Source organism: Diorhabda sublineata, chromosome 5 (genome assembly GCF_026230105.1).
Source record: "Diorhabda sublineata isolate icDioSubl1.1 chromosome 5, icDioSubl1.1, whole genome shotgun sequence".
NCBI classification, from domain to species: Eukaryota; Metazoa; Arthropoda; class Insecta; order Coleoptera; family Chrysomelidae; genus Diorhabda; species Diorhabda sublineata.
In genome coordinates this window covers 30,461,735-30,483,129 of record NC_079478.1, presented here as the reverse complement: position 1 = coordinate 30,483,129, position 21,395 = coordinate 30,461,735, and the positions used below count along the sequence as shown (strand labels likewise).

General features: G+C 31.9%; 1 protein-coding gene across 1 annotated transcript in view; it reads left to right on the top strand.

The window, feature by feature from the left end:
- The window catches only part of LOC130444229 (nephrin-like), a 748,786-nt gene extending 747,483 nt beyond the window's left edge, over positions 1-1,303 (top strand). The window contains exon 14 of the mRNA XM_056779287.1: positions 1,114-1,303. The gene's annotated coding sequence lies outside the window, so the exon portion shown is untranslated. The remainder of the gene's footprint in view (positions 1-1,113) is intronic.
- Positions 1,304-21,395: the final 20,092 nt, after the last annotated feature.

The following is a 21,395-nucleotide window of genomic DNA, read 5'->3' as shown; positions in this document are numbered from 1 at the left end:
TCGTCTGTTGAACCAAATTTTAGGCTATATGATTTCCTTATATCTCACAAATTTAGATCTATAGTAGAAGGAACAACAGTGAGAGATATGAAAAAGAAAGCAGCTCACGGAGAAAATCCTGAAGAAGATTTTCAGTACTCTGTCTATTCTTAAATATATGCAACTGGGGGAATTATGAAAAGACCACATTGGGAATTCCTGATTTCTACGTAAAACACCGAGATTCATATATTACTGAAGAAGTCTCAATATTACCACAAGTGTCTATTGGCACCCTTCACGGAAAAAGTTTTAAAAATTCTGTGTTTCCAAGATTAGAATTATACCACGGTTTTTTTAAATGCAGGGTGGTGATTTTGGATTTAGAGACACGGAAAAAAGTTTAATTCTGATCCGTTCCTATAAAAATTTCTGGGTCTATAATGTTAAAATGATAGCCACGGACTTTTTCGTGAAAGGTGGCGATTTCTGATCACGCGGTAAGACTTAGAGAAACGGAAAAAGCTTCATTCTGATCCGTTTCTAAAAAAAACCTCTCTAAGAGCCACGGAAATTTCCGTGGAGGATGCGTATAACAGCACCGCAACTTATTATTATTGATTCACATATTACATTGATAGTAACAGTATTACTAAAAATTTGACGATTTGATTTATTCATATCGTTGGAACTTTATTCTTTTTCATAATTTCTATGAGGTTGACATAGTGCATTCAAAAATACCAGGGTTTTCCATTTTCTCATTATGATTTTCATATAACCCTCATCAATACAGATTATTCATAAATTATTTCACAGATAAGTAACTAGAATTCAATTCGTTAAGTCACTCATCAAGCTACTGTTTAGGTGATTGAATTGTATTGAAGCAAGTGATTGTGTCTCAAAAATATCACCTTCTCTTCAAAGAATACAGTTATTTATATGTTTATAATATGCAACGTTTTTTTAATCGAAGACAAGGCAGAAATTTGTAATGACCATGGTTCATTTTGATAACAACAAGAATCATCGCATACGCATTGGGAATTCATGAAAAAACCTCATGCATCACTGGAAAAATGAGAATTTAAGAAAATCTTTAACTACACTGTTTTTTAACTAATTTTTCAGGTGTAAACTGGTTGACGATTTAAGGAGTCGGAAATAACAATTTAGAAAGAAATTTAGATATAATTCTTTTTTAATGTTTGAGTGGAAGAGTCATCACATTACAATTGACACTTTGTGAGAGACTCATCAATAATTTTCTATATATATAAACCAATGTATAGTTTGTAGCTCCAATAAAACTTTGCTTTTACTTTTGTGTTTCTTTTTTAGAAAACCGTTGTAGGCATTTTATTATGAATGACGAAAATATGTATGTCCTACGGAAGGGTGGAAAAATCGCAATTATTTGCTAATTTTAATATTAGAGTTGTTTTTTTATCCTCATGCTTATAGATATGAGCAGTAATATCAATAACAAACTATCTTTCTTTGACAAGCTATTTTACTTTAAGTTCGAAAAGAATGTGTTATGATTGATAACTCATTCTAAATTTTGAAGGAAGAAACAAATCTACCACACCTCATATCGAAATATTGAAAATAAGAGTTCTAGCAACAAGTTTAAATTGCAAACGGCGCAGCTACCACTAACTATCAAAAAAATTTTAACCATAGAATAATCAATTAAAATTGTGACTTGATAACTATAAATGAGTTTGAAACTGCCTTGTTGTCACGTTTATGTCTGCTTTACGAAAATAAGTTATCATTTGTAGTTAGGAACAGTCTTTCACAAAAACAAAAACATTTTTATATGAAACTTTATCTTCATATTATTTTAATAACATAATTTACAAATTATAAACATTACAAATCATACAGTGTCAGTAAACTAGAAATAGTTCTTTTTTTTCAGTCAATCTACAATTACAATTATACAGACTGTTACGGGACGTGATGCAAAAATTCGGGAGTGATTAGATGATTTGAAAATAATGCTGTTATAGAAATTTTCTCATATGACGAATCGTTTCTGATTTATAAGCTTCCAAAGCTGCGAGATCAGAACTTATATTTAAGCATATTTTTCTAATTTATACATTCGAACAGTTAGCCACAGCATTATTTCACGTAGTCAACTCACTCCCGAATTTTTTGCATAAAGTTCCGAAACACCCTGTAGAAAACTCTGAAACTCATCAACATTAAATTATAAATTAATTTTCTTTAATATGTGGAGTTCTAAATGGTGACAGGATTTAAAACCAAATGTGATTTAACACAGGGATTTAAGTAGTTAATTAACTATATATAATACTTATGTTCACTAATTCAATTGACTATAATCATATAATGAAGAATAAGAGAAGTAATTAGTGAAAAAAGTTCATTAGACCAAATATTTGGAATATTTGAGGTCATCTGTGAGTTTTAAAACGGTGATAATACTCATTGGCATAGTTTCTACTAATATTTCACAATGACTGCCTGGAAGTTATTCCAAATTTCCGGAATTTCAACTTTTTACTTTGAAATTATGTGTGCTTCGTAGTGCATTTTTTGTGATGCCAAGGAAACTCAATAGAGGATAGAATGTTTGGAGGTCATCTCGTGGAATAATCATTCTCTAAACCTATCAAGTGACGAATTGAATTAATTGAGTATCAAAACTTTTAATTATAATTCCTTGAAACGAAGTTCATGATTAAAATCATTATTTTGAAACGTTTTACAAAGGATGCCATTTTAATAAAAAAGAAGTAAGGCTTTAATGTTTCTATATTGTTTCCATTTTGTACTCCCATTATTGGAACGAAATAATGCATTCTGTAAAATATAGATATACTTCGTATATTTGACAGTGAAAAGGACCCAAACCCTAATAAAGACAAATATATTAGGCATACAGCTTTTATCATCAAACAAATTATTGTTTTTCGTATTTACTTACACTATTTCTATTCGTGGAACGAATTAATAAACGCTGTCTCTCACGTTCTTAATTTATTTACACACTATAAAATACACTCAACTAATAATTTACTTATATAATTTCGCGGAATTTCATCAATTCTTTCTTTCCACTACCACTATTTATTTAATTGAACTAACTGCTTTTACACAAATAATTTATATACCTAAATAAAGTTCTAAAACAAAAAGAAGGATAAGAAATAAATAAATAGACTTTCCCAGAAACTATTTATAAGAAATACTGTGAATAAACCGTCTGCTAATAAAAAAAAACAAATAAACATCAAAAGAGTTCCGCAATTTATGAAAAATTCGCCGAATTTTTAAAATTCCATTGTAGCTGGACAGGTCTGTCTTCAGGTCCTGTTTTGCGTACTTTTTCGTAACAATATGTAGTATTCTACTACTAACTGCTCTGCCACTACTGTGCATCGCAGACACCACTGTGCATCGCATTTTAGAGGTAAGCTAGATAGCACCCTTTCGAAGCAAATCTTTCTCAACCACAACTTTTATACATTCACCTTCTGACATTCCCAGCTTCACCGTAACTTACTATAACTCGAGATTTGTAGATTTTATTAATTGTTCCGCCTATTATCATACGGGTCCAGCAGAATATCAATAACATTTATCATTATCATACAACTATAGCCATTTGTGTACTAGAATTGTGGATGATGATGTATCAAAATAGAGATGCTATGAGAGTTTGCATTCCGTTCTTTTGTTAGAATGTCCCCTTCATTTTTATATAACACTGTTGAACTTTCTTATTATTATTTTGAACCAAATGTGTTTATGTGTTCCCTCCTAATGATTAATGACTTGAATAATTAATAGCATACATATTAAACAGCCACTGATCACTTCATAATTGCTTAAACAGCTATGACTACAAATTGTTTTCATCAATTTTTTTTTCTTTTCAATTGCAATCGATACTTATCCGAATGGGTTTGTAAAAAAAATGCATGTAGATGTATTTTAGTATACGTCGAAATCTGAAATTTTATTGTTATTGTCCTATACAACAGAATACGCTGGAAATCAAACCATTCTGCTCGACTTTAGTAAACTTTATCGCTAAATGCATTACTGTACTGTTTAATGTTTAACAGAATCGTAATAACTTTAGCGATATTGGCAATTCCAGACCATTCTGATTTTTATTCCTGTTCAACAAACAATTTTTGATTGAAAATTACAATGCTGTATCCGTAATGTTTATTTTAGTATCAGGTAGCCAAAGACACATTTGCAGCCATACAACGGATTAGAGCGAAGTTATGAGTTTAATTCTGATAAAGCCGCAGTTATTTGAACCTTCGGACAGAAAAATTTCATACCTAAATGAGTATTGTCGAAAATAATTTGACGAGGAATCTCGAAAGTAATATTCTCCCATTAACGCTAATCCGCTGAAAATCCCACTCATTTTGAATTTCCAAACATGAATATCAATCCACTGCATTATGAGGGATAAAACTAAAACTTTAGGACAACCTTTATCCAAGCAAGAAGAAGAAAATGGAATTTGTGCCGTTCAATTAAATTCGTGAGATCATCCAATAACACACTTTTTGACAATCAATATATTTGAAAATGCTTAACTGATTTTTTATCAAAAAATCCTCCCTCACATGTCCTCTCTCTATATATTTTTTCACAAGTCTCGGCATACATCAATTTATTCATAGTGTCTTGTGATATATTATTCTAACTTAACAAAAAGCATTCCACATTTCGTTTCGCCAGTATAGACTATAAAGCTCTTCCCATAAAAGTTCAATGGGACCCCTTGTGACTCTTTCCTCCCAAATATCCTCTTCATTTTGTTATAATTTTTTTTGTACTGTTTCTGTTACATAACTCTGTCAATTTTGATCAAGTCGCCATTTTCATGGCTATAAAAGCAACCCCAGATCCTAATTGAGTCGCAACCATGCTCCATTGCTAGAGAAACACAGTCTGGCATTATGTTTTTTCGGGCACTGCGACGAACATAAATTCTTCGTTTTCAAACAAATAGCTAAGACTTTAATTCATCGGCCCAAATAACTTTTTTAGTATCTTCAACAGTCCAAGTGCCCTGTGTCCGTTTTTCCTTTTTTTGTGGCGTTAGCAACAGTTTTCGAACGGCAACATGACCATACAACTTAGCATCCCTCAGTCGCCGTTTTACTGTAGTCAATTATAAAGGTTTAACTCAGTTTTTGTTTACTTCGACGTGGATGTTTGAAACTGTGAAGCATTATTTCGCTTGACGTTAACAACAATGAAATTATCTTCACTTGACGTGGTAGCTTTCGCCCTTCCCAAGCGTGGACTAACTTGAAAACTGTCTGTATCCCTGTATCAAGTTATTCGTCGATAACTTCAATTGTAAAGTAATCTCACGTTCGAATTTAACTTAATTATTTGAAACACTGATAACAGGATGCATTTCACTGCTAATTTCCAATTTAAACCCTTAATTACGGTTGCAGCTTATTTGGAATTTAAATACTGAGATCAGATGACCACCAACATATTTTGCGTTAAAATTAGAAAAAATTTTATAGATATAATACAATTCAACTGTGATATTATGAAGGCCGTTTCTTTTTCAACCTCCGATCGCTCCGTGGGCAGAAGAAAGTGATGTAGGCGACTGCGACGCTCTCGCACTACACACTCCGCCATTGTTGACATTCAGGCATCAATCAGAGTTTTGTTAATAACAAAATACTTTACACATTTACCCACGTGATGTCCACGTGACCATTTCGAAAGTTTAGCTGTGATTTACGTTATAACCAATAAATTTTTTGACACTATATTGCAGTTAGTGGTTCAACATCTACTAACTTAAAGCTATTGAGAATTAAAGGGTGATGGCGAAAGTATACGGTGAGTGTCATTTGGTACATATTTTTTCTGAGGTCATGGTGACCTCTCATCAGTAGCTGATGGTTAAGACGTCTTCAATATAAAAAGTTTAGACTAATTGAGATTGTTTGCGATCCAAAGGTAATAATAAGTCGGAGGCACGTGGTTTTAGAAGCTAAGTAATTCTTAAAACAAAGCAATTAGTTATTAGCACATCATAAAAATATTATTACGACTCTACCCCTTGGATGTAACACAGCATTTGTCGATGTTTATTCTCCAATCACTTGGAAGTAAATGGAAGGATGAGTTTCGAAGATATTCGATATTAACAATAGAATATAAAGGTGTATTAATCTTATGAGGTTCCATTACAATTCATAGATAATTATGTTGTCCTGTATGAGCTCTTGAGCTATTGGTCGGCAGGGTATATCCTGCTTGCTTTTAAGTACAGTTCATATAATATTAGTGAGCATTACTTCGCTTATCCTCACCAATATTATAAATGTGAATGTAAGGTTGTTTCTTACGCTTTCACGCGAAAAGTACTCAACCGATCATCATAAAACATAGGATACTTTTTTTATGAGATACGAAACAATTTTTTGTGCAAAATTCCAAAATATAGCTCCGTCAACGCCATCTAGCATTTCAGTAATAAAGTTCCAGCCCTGAAAACTTTATTTCTGATATTTTTTCTGTCACTATATATGCAGTATAGAACTATTTGAGGTTTCATTCATTATTTTAGATCTTACTCTTTGATTTCAATTCTTACACTGTTTTTCTCTAAAAATGCCTCGAAAGAAAAAGCCCCGTGCAGCAAAGTGTTTGGAGAGCAGCTGAAACTCCTCTTCAGGCACGAGTTCTTTCAGAAAAACAATCTACGCTGCAGGCAGCTAAAAGAGCGATAGGAACGCAAGGACAATCGCAGGCGAGAAGAATTCATAATGTAGAAAGGCAGACCACGCGCCGTCTAAATTTCATGCGTAAGGATTGGTCGGTATTTAATGGTGCTAGGTTCCAATATGATCCTTCAACTGAACATCATAATCATCATTTGATTATTATTGGCTCAATGGTTAAAAAATGTCACTATTGCGATGCATTCAAATGAGAAGATGAAACTGTTAGAATATGCAGTGGCAGAGTTTCACTTCCGTTAATTGGTGAACCAGAAGAGCCTTCGAAAACTTTATTGTTAAGCGTTACAGATGAGTCAAAGCAATTTCAAGCAAAACAAGAAAGTATAGCTCTTACTTTTAATCATATTCATTCATTTCTATTATAATAATATATGATACTTATTCTATAGCTTCAAACAAATCAGACATTGAACCCAATAGAACTGAATATAGAATTCCTCTCCTTCATAATTCAATATCTATCTAAATTGGGTTTCTTAGCGATCTCAAATGCCTCTGGGGTTTTATTTATAAGAGTTTAGTATAATGCAGTTACTTAAACTGATAAATAAATCAACCTGGACATAGAACACAATGTGCTGAAAGTTTCTATGGACTTACATCTCATAAGATCACGTTTGAAAGGTAATCAGTATTTCCGAAATATCTTGCGTTTTGTACCTCCAGTAATATATCCATCAATGTTGCGAAGCTGTAGAGCATAAAAAACTATTTTTATGATCAAAGATAAAAACACCAATTTACAAACTGCACTCAAGCAGAACCAATTAAAATTTAGGTGTTTTGCTAAATTGAGTTGGTCAGATGCCACATCGCTCACTGGTTCTGGATTTGGCAAGTATATTGTGGAAAAATCAAATATATGGATAATCATTTCCAACAAATCTTCGAACAGTATGAAGGGTTTATTCAATTCATGTGACGCATTGAATTGGAAAAAAAAGGATTGGAAATTTATTTTTATATGCGTCATTTTAATATAAATGTGATACAAAAGCTGCCCAGTATTTTGTTTGTCAGAAAGCTCAGTTTCAAACTACAAAATGTAACTTTAGAAGACAATTAAGTTGTTTAGTGCAATACTGTTTGTGATCTCTTTATGCATTCGTGACTTTTTCCACTTTGTTTTAAATAGGCTACTCACAGCTCTTTGTTACGTAATGTTCTGTTGAATAAATTATCAAAATCAGGTAGGAATTTCACAACAATGGATATCAGAAACTGAATCATTTATTGGTATACAAACAAAGAGAATATGCTTTGAAGCAGATATTGTATATAATTTCTAAGAAAAGATAATTCAAATATACCCTAGGAATTTACAGGTTTTGAATCCCAGAGGAATTTCAGTTACCGTTATGACTTCATTAAAACGTAACGAAACTTTTATGTGAGTTAAGTAGACGTTTCATCATTTAGAATTTTCTTCATAACAGAATAACGGATACCATGATAATTTAGAAGAATTAATAAGAATAGAAATTGTAACTTGCATTTATGAAAAACATAAGGGTGCAAGATATATTAAGAATGCCACCAATATCGAGAAGAAAATATTCTTAAACCGCCAGTATACGAGGAAAAGTAAATTTTTACTTCGCATAACTCGAATTATGTTTATACTTAAAAGTAGAAAATTCCAGAGCAGTTCAATGTTGACCTTAGAGGGACTTAATTTTCATACTAACTATAAACATATTTTTCACCCCTCTAGAGCCACTGATAAAACTGCTGAGATTATTATAGAAAAAAAAAACATAAATTGGGCTATCGAGCTGGTCTATCTAGAACCTAGATTCGTTTATTAAATTATAAATGAGGTCAACTAGAAAATACATTGGGTAATCAAATTATCAATGAAAACAGCGAGATAATGCTATATACGGTCGCTATATACGTCTGCCTGAACAAACAATTTAGGACTTTTCTGTCTTACCTCCTTGAAAATGTGTGTGTAAATGTCACTCACAACAATTATGTCTATTGTTACGAACTCTTCTCCGCCCTTGAGCCGATCATGCTTGGCTATAGTAGAATTCTAAAATATCCTATCAGGACCGGCTCCACGGTGAAGATTAGTTCGTAACACTATTTACCATTTACCATTCAACGTAAGTGAACCTGCGTCGTCATGCCAAACTTTGAACGTTGAACCGAATCATCTTTGTTCAATTGTTGAACCATGATTTTGGCTGAAACTTAGCTTTTTTGACTATCCGCTGAACTTTTTCTTTTAATTCATAAGAGACATGACGGCAATTGCCTGTTATTCGTTAGAAGATGACCAAGAAGAACAATCATTTTTGTGTACAATTAGTTAATTAATACTTTAATAATAATAAGTTATCAGTCATATAAAAAAACTGAAGAAAAAACTATGCGTTCACATTTTGTCTATTAGGAAAGAAAAACTTTCGAAATGGGCCTGTTTTTAAAAATTAGATCGATTTAGGGGTCCTTACTCGATATAATTGATGTTTCGTTATTTCCATTCCGTGTATAATTCTTCATAATACTCACTATTCAGAATATTACATTTGAGATAATAAACCGGTGCCAAGATATGAGAATAATTGAAGGAAAGCTAGTTGGGGATAAACTTTGACCAATAGAAATCGAAGGTCTCGTACTAGTATAGAACAGTAACTTCATAAATCACACCCTACGTCTAATCGGGTAGTTCTGATTTTTTCCAGACTTGATTATGATGTTGGAGTGTTGAATAATTCAAGTTTGTTACCTCGAGCGCAACTCTACCACCACCACGAAAAAATCGTTTTTTTTTTAAATTTTGGCTATTTAAACCTCAAAGACTAGTTTTTGAAAAAAAATTCTAAGTTCGTTATTAAAGTAGACTATATTTGCCAGAATATTGTAATGGTTTTTGAATTTATTCACACTCTTTCTATTTATAGGCTGAATTTATAGACATTGTCTCCTAATTTATATGAACACTATACATTACACTAACTTATAATAATTCACTTATCACTATCACTTAACAAGTTAATTAACTTATTCAAATTCCTCGATTACTCTGCTAATTCGTTCGTTCGCTATCTCGACTATTTATTATAAATTGAACTAAACTGCATTGAGCAAACCCGCTCATATATCCAAACAAAGTTCTTAAGAATTCTAGGAAAATAAAGAAACAGAACAAATAGATAAATAGATATTTTTAATAATTATCCAAAAGAAACAATGTAAATATGCCGCTTGCTATAAAAACGGGTATGAAAAACAAAAATCAAACTGATTCCGAGGTTTATATAAAGTAAGCCTCGCACACCTTTGCCTAATTTAGAATTTCAAAACATATAGGCAGAAACGGCTCTAGGGTTGAGGCACGTTCGTAACAATGAATGAATGAAGCTAGATACTAGAACTGTCTTTGTAGACCAAATAAATTACGAGATAAGGCCTGTCAACGTTTATCATTTTTTTTTCGAACTTCCAGATTTTTGAAATTCTGCTTGTCTGATTGAATTTTGACCCTGATTTTCTAATTAAACAATTTAAATTAACCGCTTGGCTATAGAAACGGATATAAAAAAAATAGCAAACGGATTCCGAGATTTATGAAAAGTCAAATGCGCTGCACGTGTCTAAGCTGATTCTAGAATTTCAATACATCTAGACAGAAGCGGCGAAATTCTATTTTCCCGATTGAATTTTTACATAGATTTTGCTAACGAAGCCCTGTATGTTTATGATGGGATGTGAACGATGATGTTTATGGGTGAAGAACGTACTAGGTAGAGAGTGAGATGAACAGCTCAAAGTGAAAAGAGGAAAATGTGGAGAAATTTATTAATTCTTATTTTTGTAATGAAACGCCCGGCTGTGGTGCCTTTAGAATGGAGAGCATTTTATACCTGTCTTCCTGTACCTGCACACGTTCCCACAACCCTTCGTACAGCCGCAAGAAATCATCCGCAAGAGGAATTGTGGGACTGCATCTCTAGTCATAATTACATGCCTTGAGTAGTGGATATCCTCCCCAAGAAGAGAGGAATCAGTCTGACTTCCAACCACGCCTGTCCTATAAGAAGTTTGTACATGAAAATAGAAAATGATAAATGATGTGTAACTGATGTAAACACAAATTTTCACCTGATTGCATGTCCGCAAGGAGTAAAATCTAGTCTCGTGTATGAGGTAACCTGACTAAATTTTTCGCGGTTTTTTCAATTTTAGTTACGTTCGGCATTAGCGCTCACAAACATGGATTATCAATAAACATCAAAAACCAGTCTGCGAAGACTTAGAAATACCGGATTTCAGAAACTAGTCCATTAGAGTTATAATCGCCAAAATTTGAAAAATTGATTGTGTTTCCGTGTTTTTTGTTTGATTTTTGACAAAGTTGCATTCGGCGCTTACTGGATTAGATTTTAAAAAATGTTTCTATTAGAGTCAGGTACCCAGGTATTTCATTAAATAATAACACGATAATTTGTATGTGCCGAAAAAAAATTTGACCCTATTATGCCATCAGTGTTTTTGACTATTATTTCCAGTATTTTGCCATGAATATAAAGAATTTGAAAAGCTGAAGTGGAATAATAATATAATTAGGCTTCATAGCGTTCCTTACAATATGAAAACACTTTTAGGGCTCACAAGTCCACAATTTCAATAAAACTTTCTATAATAATAAATTTTTTCTTACAGTTCTGTCTTTGGGTACAAGGGATAACATTGAATTTGCTCCAATACTGGGAATCCTTGTCGGAGTAGTGACAGCATTACTTTTAGTGACGGTTGTAGTTTTGGGAGCAGTAAGAATAAGATCAGCTAGAAGAGAAGGATCGAGAGCGCTTCGACCTGCTTTTTTCAATGCAAAAGAAAAAGTAACGTTGCCACTTCGATCAGAATCTGAAGATTTGTTTGAAAAAGACGACAAAAATCCAGATGTGATTCCCAATAATAAAGGTAATACAAATTATTTCTTATCCATGTTTCACAACTGTCATAATACATCTGGATGTTTAGTAAAACTGAATCTTATTCACAATAAGTAGTATAGTAGAATTATCATTTGGATGAGTCATGGAATATACTACATATTTTGAATTAATTGAACTTCAGCTTCTTTTTGGAGTAATATGTTTTCCAAATAGGTCTTGTCCAGAAGTCTTACCACCTTTTGGAAGTTGTGATTCAAAGCCATCAGTAGGGATTTGGATAGTCATTCAAATAATGTCTTCAGTTACGTAACCTCTAGATGTTTTTACGCCAATATTGCAGTAAGCTAGTATTCTCGTGAATATATATTGCAGTATAATCTCAAATAAGAATATTTCCTGATATTTCATCATAGCCAGAATTAACATTCAAACATTTGTCATCGGCTTTTGATTCTTATTTGATACCAACTGATCGCTAAATAAGTTTCTTCTAATGCTTTCAATAAGAAGTTCGAAATACAGATGAAAGTCTGATGCTACTTCTAGGAGTTTTTGTATTATATTTCTGTTTTTTGTCTCATATGTAGTACTTGTAGTACCGGATAAGCTTTCAAAAAGTAGATATAATTTTCCGTATTAAATTTTCTTTCCACATTTCCCATGGTCGTGTCGGAAAAATCGATTGATTCCATTCATTATATTGTCGTATACTCTCTGAAGTGTGATAAAATGGTCTGGAAATATATGCCTTATCATGTCTTGCCATCTTTTTTGTAATCTTCCCATTTTTCTTTTTCGTGCTGGATTCCATATAAACAATTTGTTTCTGTATTATCAGGTTTATCATTTATTGGAGTTAACTCTACCATTTTAGTTGCTTTATTCTTTCTACTGTTGTATGATTTACATGCATAATTTCCGAGATGCGGTTATTAGTTGTCCGTTCTGAACTTGACATGCGCGGGGCTCTTCGCCGAAACTCGATGTCCATCTTTTTGAGTGATTACCATCCTTTTATGGATATTCTAATAGCTGATGCTGAAATTACTATGTTATATATTTGTCCCAGTTGTTTGGTATATAATGAAATAGGAATTATTATATCTGTCTCTCTATCTTGACGGGTTAACCTCAGTAATTTCCAATTTCTGTGCCTATTGTTTGAATCCTTGTGCATTTTCTTTCCCACGATTCATCTGTGATCTTTCTCCTGACTTTTTTTGAGCTTCTTTCAATATTTTACAAACTGCTTCACTGATATAGACCGTGAAGCGGGTCCTGTTCTAATATGTTTTCGAAGTAAGTTTGACGGGCAATTTTTATTTACATTATGAGATTTTGTTATCTATTAACATTATTTTTTTGAGTGTTCCACAGCAAAACAACAATTTGATGTCATAGTGATCATATCGGGATAGTGATAAGTAAACTAGACGGTGTCATCAAATGAATTAAATGTTGAGTGTTAGTGAATAGTTTACTGTATAAGTGTAAATAGGTAGTGTGAAGATAAAGTGAGTGAGTAAGATGAGTAACCTGTTTATACACCGATCCCACCGTTTTGTGATTGAAAGCTATTTATATAAATAAGAAGAACATCACAATAATTTATCTTCATCTTTCTCGTAAATGCTTGATTCCCTACAGTTCACCACTCAAAAATAGACACTTCCGAGGAGACCTAATCGAAGAATTCAAATCGGTTAGCATATGGATATTACTCAATTCACAGTCTTTTTCCAGTACATGTGAGCATTCGAAAGGACAAAACAGAAAGCTATGAAAGGGAGATTGTTGAAAACAGGACAGGACTATAACATCAGCAAACATCTATTTGTTTGAGACAAAAATGGACAAGGAATTACAAGGAAAAAGAACTATATTTATGAATTATATGCTGCAGTCTTAATAAATAGCTTTGAAATGTGATGGTATCCAAATTAGAAGTATCAAAGTAAAGGCTAAGAAATAAGAAACGATCATTGAGGGAAACAGTTTCGTCGACTCTGCTCTGGATCTGAAAAGAATTAAATTTAATCATTCAAATGTCGTATTTTTGTAATGAGGAAAGAAAATATATAGCCATCAAAAATATATGTTATTTTAAAAATGGTATCCCTTTCAACGACGGCTATGTCGTACTCTTTAAGACCTCCATTTATTTCATCATATTCCATCAACCGTACTCAGACTAAATGGATAGAGTAAAGCTCCGATTATAAAATTGTTTTCCAGACAAAAGTTTCGTCTTTGAACCACTCATTTCACTGCTACCGCAGCGTAGTTCTTTTTAAATATTCCGAGGTGAAATGTAATGAACAATTTAACTTTAAATTTCTATTTAAATGCAGAGTTACTGACTTTCGTATAATTACTTATTGTCGTTTGACCGGGGTATTTAAGTTACAGAGTAATATCCGTAGAAAATAAATTCTTATAAGCAGGAAATAATACAAAAAATCAGTAGCAGAAGACAAATCAATATTTTTATTATTAATTTGTTATTGGGAAATAGATAAGTACTACTAATCAATTGCCGATTATCAGTGAAAATTTAATTCGTAGATTATATTTGATGCGACAAAATAATTTCTCAAACAAACTCTCTTCACAATATCTTTGTGAATATCTTCAGCAGAAAGCTAATCTAGTATCTCCTGATTTTTCTCATGTAATACCTCAATACTCCTCATTGGTACTGGTATATATTTTTGGAACTACATTATCTTGATACTCATGATGTGAAACAAACATAATTTTTGTGTGTATCTTAAGATACACTCTCATCTGTGGTTATCAAAATAGTTGTGAATAACATTGGGATCAATGCTCATATTTCTGTTCTATGATAAGTTAAGCATTTGTAAACTTTACTTGTTTAATCCAATGATTTCGATTTTGGTCTCGAGAATGAACTTCATAACAAGGTCAATATTAACGTAACGAGATTACAATGAAACATCCTGTTCAATAAAACATAAAGTCTATATTTTGACCAAGTAACCATTTTTTACTGCATGCATTACAAACAATTTTAGTATCGAAAGCTAGTGTTTGATAATTTTCGAGCTCATACTATACACAAATATGACAAAACAAGTATGAATTCACATTTCAACCTTGTATCAACATTTTTACAGCAGTTGTAAGAGTGTAGTTCTGTCACCATGTAATTTCAACAACCATCTGCTTGGGTCTAATAGTTGACCAGAAGTTTGACTTGTTTTTTTGTAATGCTTATTGTTATAGCCGTCGGACTCGTATTCCTTCTATGAGATTCCAATATTTTGAATTATAATGATATTAGAATACGATAAATGAATCTCTCCGCAACTGGCATTTGATTTCGAATGTTTCCATGTACTGACTATGAAACTGAATAATTTCGTTTTCAATTTGTTACACTCAAGTAATAAACCGACTGTCATTCTATTAATTGAGCTTCACAACATTCAGAGTTCTCAAAATTCCGAGAATAGAAGAAAGTGAGAGAAAATTACAGTAGCATTTATTCTATATCCATATTATATTATTATAGAAATAATCACATGGATAACTGTTTTATAAGGTTCGTAGATATTTCAAAAAAAAAAAATCAGTTTCTATCTGTTTCATTTAAGATCTGTTGTCAGAATTTAACGTGAATATTTCATTCTCTAATAACTTTCAAAGTGAAATTATAGAAGATAATTATTCATTAATTAATCAAACGTAAATATCGAATTCTCTTTCAAGATAACACATTTCTCGAGTCTTTCTCTTTTTTCTTAAAGCTGTATCAGAAAACTCTGAAAATTTAGAATTAATAATGTAGGAATTAATAATTTTTTTTCAGATTCCGACTACCAGTTGGGTTCGGCCTTGCAAACTCTGGGTTTGAATAATTCAGAAACGGCTCCCACCGAATACGAGACGACAGCTGGAAATGGGGCGACAGGGGCAGTCGTAGGAACGGTAAATGCGACCGCTGCCTCCCAACAACAACCGCTGGGACCGCTACAGGAGGCCTACTTGGCTCGGGACAGAAATTATCCACCACAACTTGTAAGTTTCTACACTATAAAGGGACTCCATTTTACATTACTTTCCACTAAACACAAACAGAAATATTTAGTGGGTTCACGTTGATGTATAACATAATTGAAGTAATTTGTATTGCTGGCATAAAAATCCTATATAATCAGAGAAACAATTATTTGAGTATTTTGAAGATTATTGATCATTGGAATTTATTTGATTATCTATCAAGTACCTACAAATTGCTGATACCACTTTGCTAACATGTAATTATACCACTAGAATAAAAATTTCCCTCAATTTATGATTCACAAACCAAACACTCATTGTCTTATAATCTTTATCGTATCTGTGTATATCACAAACTTCTTTCTAAATTGAAGAGAAATAATGAATTGGATCAAATTCTAAATTTAAAACTGTGTCTTCCATGTCTTATTATGCGAAAGAAGGTGAATTAATTACAATTATCAAAAACTTCATCTCTTATTTTAAATTGAAGCAGACAGGTGAATTGAGGTTATGCTTGTAGTTGAGAAACAACTAGGTTCACGACGCTTTTGTTCTTACGATAACAAGTTTATGGTATAAGCCTTAATTATACCACGATTAATCAAAATTATGACGTTTATTCCTGTTATTTTGCGTAGAAAGCTCTTCAAACTAATGCATTATCTGCTTTTGTATACATGAAAAGGATAATTAAATGAATTTTATATCCATGTGTCGCTTGAAATAATCAAAGGATTCTTTCTATTTACATTGATAACAACACGCTAATAAAAATCCTTTGTTCATATTTGCGGATTTGAAAAATACAATTTATTTGGATTAGTTTACATCGTTATTGTTGTTTTAAATATGATGATTAGTCCTGGCACAAGCCGATTTCCTGTGGCATTCTGATAATTAAGGTCGATTTTTTCGAAAATTGGTATGAAGGCAGTATTTATAACGTTCTCCAAAATCTACCTTGTGCCGAACGGTGCTTTTGCACTGGAAACGAGAATTTATTTTGGAAAAAACTCAACAGATCTTTTTCAAAGCACATGAAAAAAAGTGAGTACTGTCAAAAGTCTTTTGCATAACAGTAGACCGATTCATAACAAAATAAAGTTTATTCTTTTTTGAAAAAAATTAATAATTATATCGTCGCCATTATCACCCTAATTGAAATTAATCGTAATTCAGTAGCAACTAACTTTAATCATGTATTATTGATATGATCCATGTAATTAGACCAGTTGTCATTGTTATTTTAGAAAAATATAATTGAATAACTGCATTTCGGTAATCTCGAAAAAAAAAAGTTTTTCTTAAATAAAAACTATCATGTTATGGGAAAATGTTTCTAATACTGATCGTACGGTTTTTGTTGCCAACAATTTTGAGCTTCTTCAAATCTACGTATCGTAAAAATTGGACATACGTTAGTTCAAAGTTTGCATTCGCTTACCAAACTTGTCTTATGCAACCCCTTTAAGCTGCAGCCTTTTCGAAAAAGGGAGTTTAAAGAAGCTTCCCTTCAATGGATATAACGTTGAAGTACATGAAATCCTCTACAAAATACTTCATGAAAAATTTTCTAGCTTGATAATTGAGCGAGTTATTGTAAAAATCAACTGCTTTTCAAAATTTCGGAGATCAAATTTTGGAGAAGGAGAAGATGAAGAAGAATTTGGTGATGATGAAATGAAATCTAATTATTCAATTTTTTCTCTTTATATTATTTTCTAAATGAAAAATTTCATTGTTTCCTGAAATATTTTTATTTTTATGTTTTTATTATTTCTGCAAAAAAATGTCAACTGCAATTTTGAAATTCTTGGTCCATTAAGGTGGGTTTGATAAAGTTGAAATATTAAGAAAGCACTACTTCTTGAAAAATTCGAATAATTTTTAATTATGAAAAAATGGTTGAGGTTAGGTAATATTTAAGGGATGATTTGGAGGGGTTGCATGAATTTGATTGATCATTAACGTATTTGAGAATGTCAACAGATTCACGAATAAAACATTTAAACTTCATTTTCCTGAAACATGCATAAAATCTGAGATTCTAAATTTTTTGCAACAAGAGTAGTTTACACCCCCAAAATATGAAAAACCAGGTTCGGCACAGGAAAGATTTCGTAGAAGAGAGTAACTAAAGCTTGATTCCAAATTTTCATGGAAATTAAGATTATAAAAAGCTTTTAATATTACTACCCTCCGAAGATGATCTTTGAAGGGGTTGCATGAGTCGGATTGATGATAAACTTGTTTGAGAATATCAACAGATCTACGAATAATTCATTTAAACAACCGCCTAAACAATCAAAAGCACCCTCCGGTACAGGGAAGACTTTAAATAAGGGGGTAATTAGAGCTTAAATCTAAATTTTCATGAAAATATATTTACAAAACTCCAGAGTTTTTACGTTTCCTTGCTGAGATTGAACAAAAATTTGAACGATATATATTAGTATCAATACATTTATACGACTATATATTCACAAAAAAAGAAGAGCAAAAGGGAAACGGGGTAAAGAAGAGCAAATAAAGAAAGTGTATTGATATGGATATGTATCTTTACTATCCGGAGTGAGATTACCAATTGGCATTTCATTAGTTTCATTTATTATGGAAATCACATATCCAAGTCTTATTTCGATAATGAAAATAGACTTATTGATCAAATTGAAAATTTGAACAATGAATACTTAGTTAGGTAAGTCTCTTTGATGATAATGAGTATAATTGGCAGATTGAATATTTTAAGACGATTTCAGAGACCTTGACATAACGAAAAATTAACCTGAGCTCTATTGTTCTTTCGATTAAAGGTAGTGTTCATGTTCACTATGAACACTACTAGAACTAGAACTGAATTTATGTTCTGTTCATTTTAAAAGGTATGACTTTCTCATGCTATCAAGTGGGGTACAAAACCACAGGAAAATAGCGTTCTTTAGGAGGAGTCTACGTATTTTGGAAGCAAAACAATGTGATGTAGAGTCTACAGAATATAATCTAGGTATAAGTGAATAATGGCTAATAACCGATAAATTTATGCTATGAAAGTATTTTTTCGGTCGATATCTTTGGAACTAAATGTTTTAGGGATGCTTACGGTTTCATATACTTTTTCAGGTAGATAGTTCATACTCCAATCCATAAAATTCTTGTATGCGAAATTGTATTTCGTCTTTCATTTTGTAGGAACCAAATTTTCCGTTGAACTTGCTTCTCCAACTTGCTAGGACTTTATCATAATAGTAGTAGACGTACACAAACTGCACAATTTATAATTTTGAAAACAAATGTCACCGTTATATTAGTTTCGCACCAATACCTGGGTGCGCGTGAATTGAAATTAAAGCCATCCCACTTTCTAGACTTCTTCAAAGGGGTGGGGTTGATGGATCAGCTGTAAACACTGGGTTCTCCAGTATCGCATCAAGAAAGGGAGTCACAATAGATTATTTGGGTCGCAATGTATACGAGAACCTAAATCTATATAATATATACATATAGTCTCACACCAACAACTTGCGCCTTAATAATGCATTAAATTTTCACCTGACTTGCTGGGGTAATTTTACAAAAAATATGAATTGTGTATATTTTCTCATCCATATGTCATCATACTTTCAACAACTATTTCTCAAGGCGACGTATAAATACGCAATTATTAACTCCTCTAAATCTCCAACAAATTCAAATTTTGCACAGTTTTATATGCTTAATTATGTCGATTTATTATTTTGCGCACCTTTCAAATTTTTGTTACAATTTATAATCCAATTTTAATTTAATTTTTGTTTATTTTAGGAACGTTATACACCATTTCCGAATGTATATTAATTAGTAAGTTTGTAAATATTTTACGAACACTGTTTTCAGCACATAAAATTGCACTCTATCAGTCTTCTCCAGCTTTTGCATACTAATTTTCTCTCTTTAATTCTTCATCGCAGTTGTCTTTATTGCAAGAAATTGAATTTCAAATTATCAACGGCAAACTGGGAGAGCCCTTTCTGATTTCCATGCATCAAAAATGAAAAATATTAATTTTAAAATTTTTATCAGTAGGTTTAAAATGATCTGAAAAATAACTCATATATCTTTTTTCTGAAATTGATACTAGTGATGTATATTGATAAATTATCTCTATCACATTGTGTTATACAGTGTGTTTATAAGGTAAGGCAACTAGCTAATATTTCGATTTGGTTCAATAATCATATTTTTCAAATGATTATTCAATTACAAGCATAATTTACACTTCTTTATGTTATTTCATTAACTTGGAGGCAACAATGAAAAAAATACTCACACGTCATGGCCTTCTTTGAAGCCGGTTCTCCATTTTTAGTCCATTTTCTGATTGTTTATGATGGACCAACAGTTATCAAACGGCGCGAAAATTCGTATGTTGTATTAGTGGATATAATAATAAATTTCCTCAATTGTACCTTTTCTTGCTCATTTTAAGTACGTCTCTGCATTTGACTTTAAAACATGCGTGTTTTAAAGTTACTTTCATCACAAAAAACGTGGAATCTTAGCGTCAACTCTTAATTTTTGATCTATCGAAAGTACCTTGGAATATCATGTGAAATATTAAAATTTTTTCAATTATTCAATATAAATTTGTCAAACGTATTAGCGGATATGCTGTTTAAATTATTATTAATATTTTCTGAAGTCAGCGAAGCAGCACTTGTGTTAAATTACGGTTTTTTGACATTAAATTCCACTGTTGCGTCAAGTTTATCAAATTGATACCCAGTGGCAGCTGGAAGATATTACAACAAACTTAATCTTTAGGTGGAGTTAACCCTTCTTAATGAAATGAAAAGAGCTTTAATTAGGATCCTACTCATTCCAAAAGTTTGCTCACACTGAGCACAATACTGCATAGTGGAAACAAAACTTCACCTGTGAAAATTTCGCACTTCTTTTAGCAGCAGCTTTTTAATAAGCTGATTCGCAAGAAAACTGATAATGGAATGGTCTAAAACTGATCAAATAAGTTCACAAACCACACAAAAACTTATCGAATGTCACAGATTGCAAATTATTTTTCTCATTGCCTTGACAACGGGAGGCTCAGAATTATAATGTCACGATCTCAACCATCCTATTATTAGTTGGTTTCTGCATATTTATATGATTTAAAATTTCACCAATAGAGTTAATACCACCCTAAAAAAGGAGTGATAATTTTTTGTTGAAACTAACTGTAGAAATCGATATAAAAAGCATTCTTAGTACAAATTATCTTATAGAGTTTTATCGGAAAATCAATACTGACTGACTTATTCTTGGTTATGATTTTGTTACTGAAAGAGCATATTCTCAATCTAATCTTCACGAATAACTCAAAAACGGAGGTTAAATATAGCTTCTAAAAAAATAAGAAAATGTTTTTATTTGGTTAAAGACCAAATACAAACCGAGCTCCGATTTATTGAAGGTGGAATTTATCAAGTGAACCGAAGATTTTGAAAAATAGAAAATTGAATGGAAAACGGCCTATTCCACTAAAAAATGTATTCAATAATTTTCGAACAAATGAGACTTTGGAAAACTTTATAATAAAAAAATAAGGGAGTTATGACGAAAGTGAGATAGTATCACTTCATTTCATGAAAAAAACGTAAACGCTACCCTTGTTATTGCCGTCCTAATTGGAATGAAAAGTTATAAATTT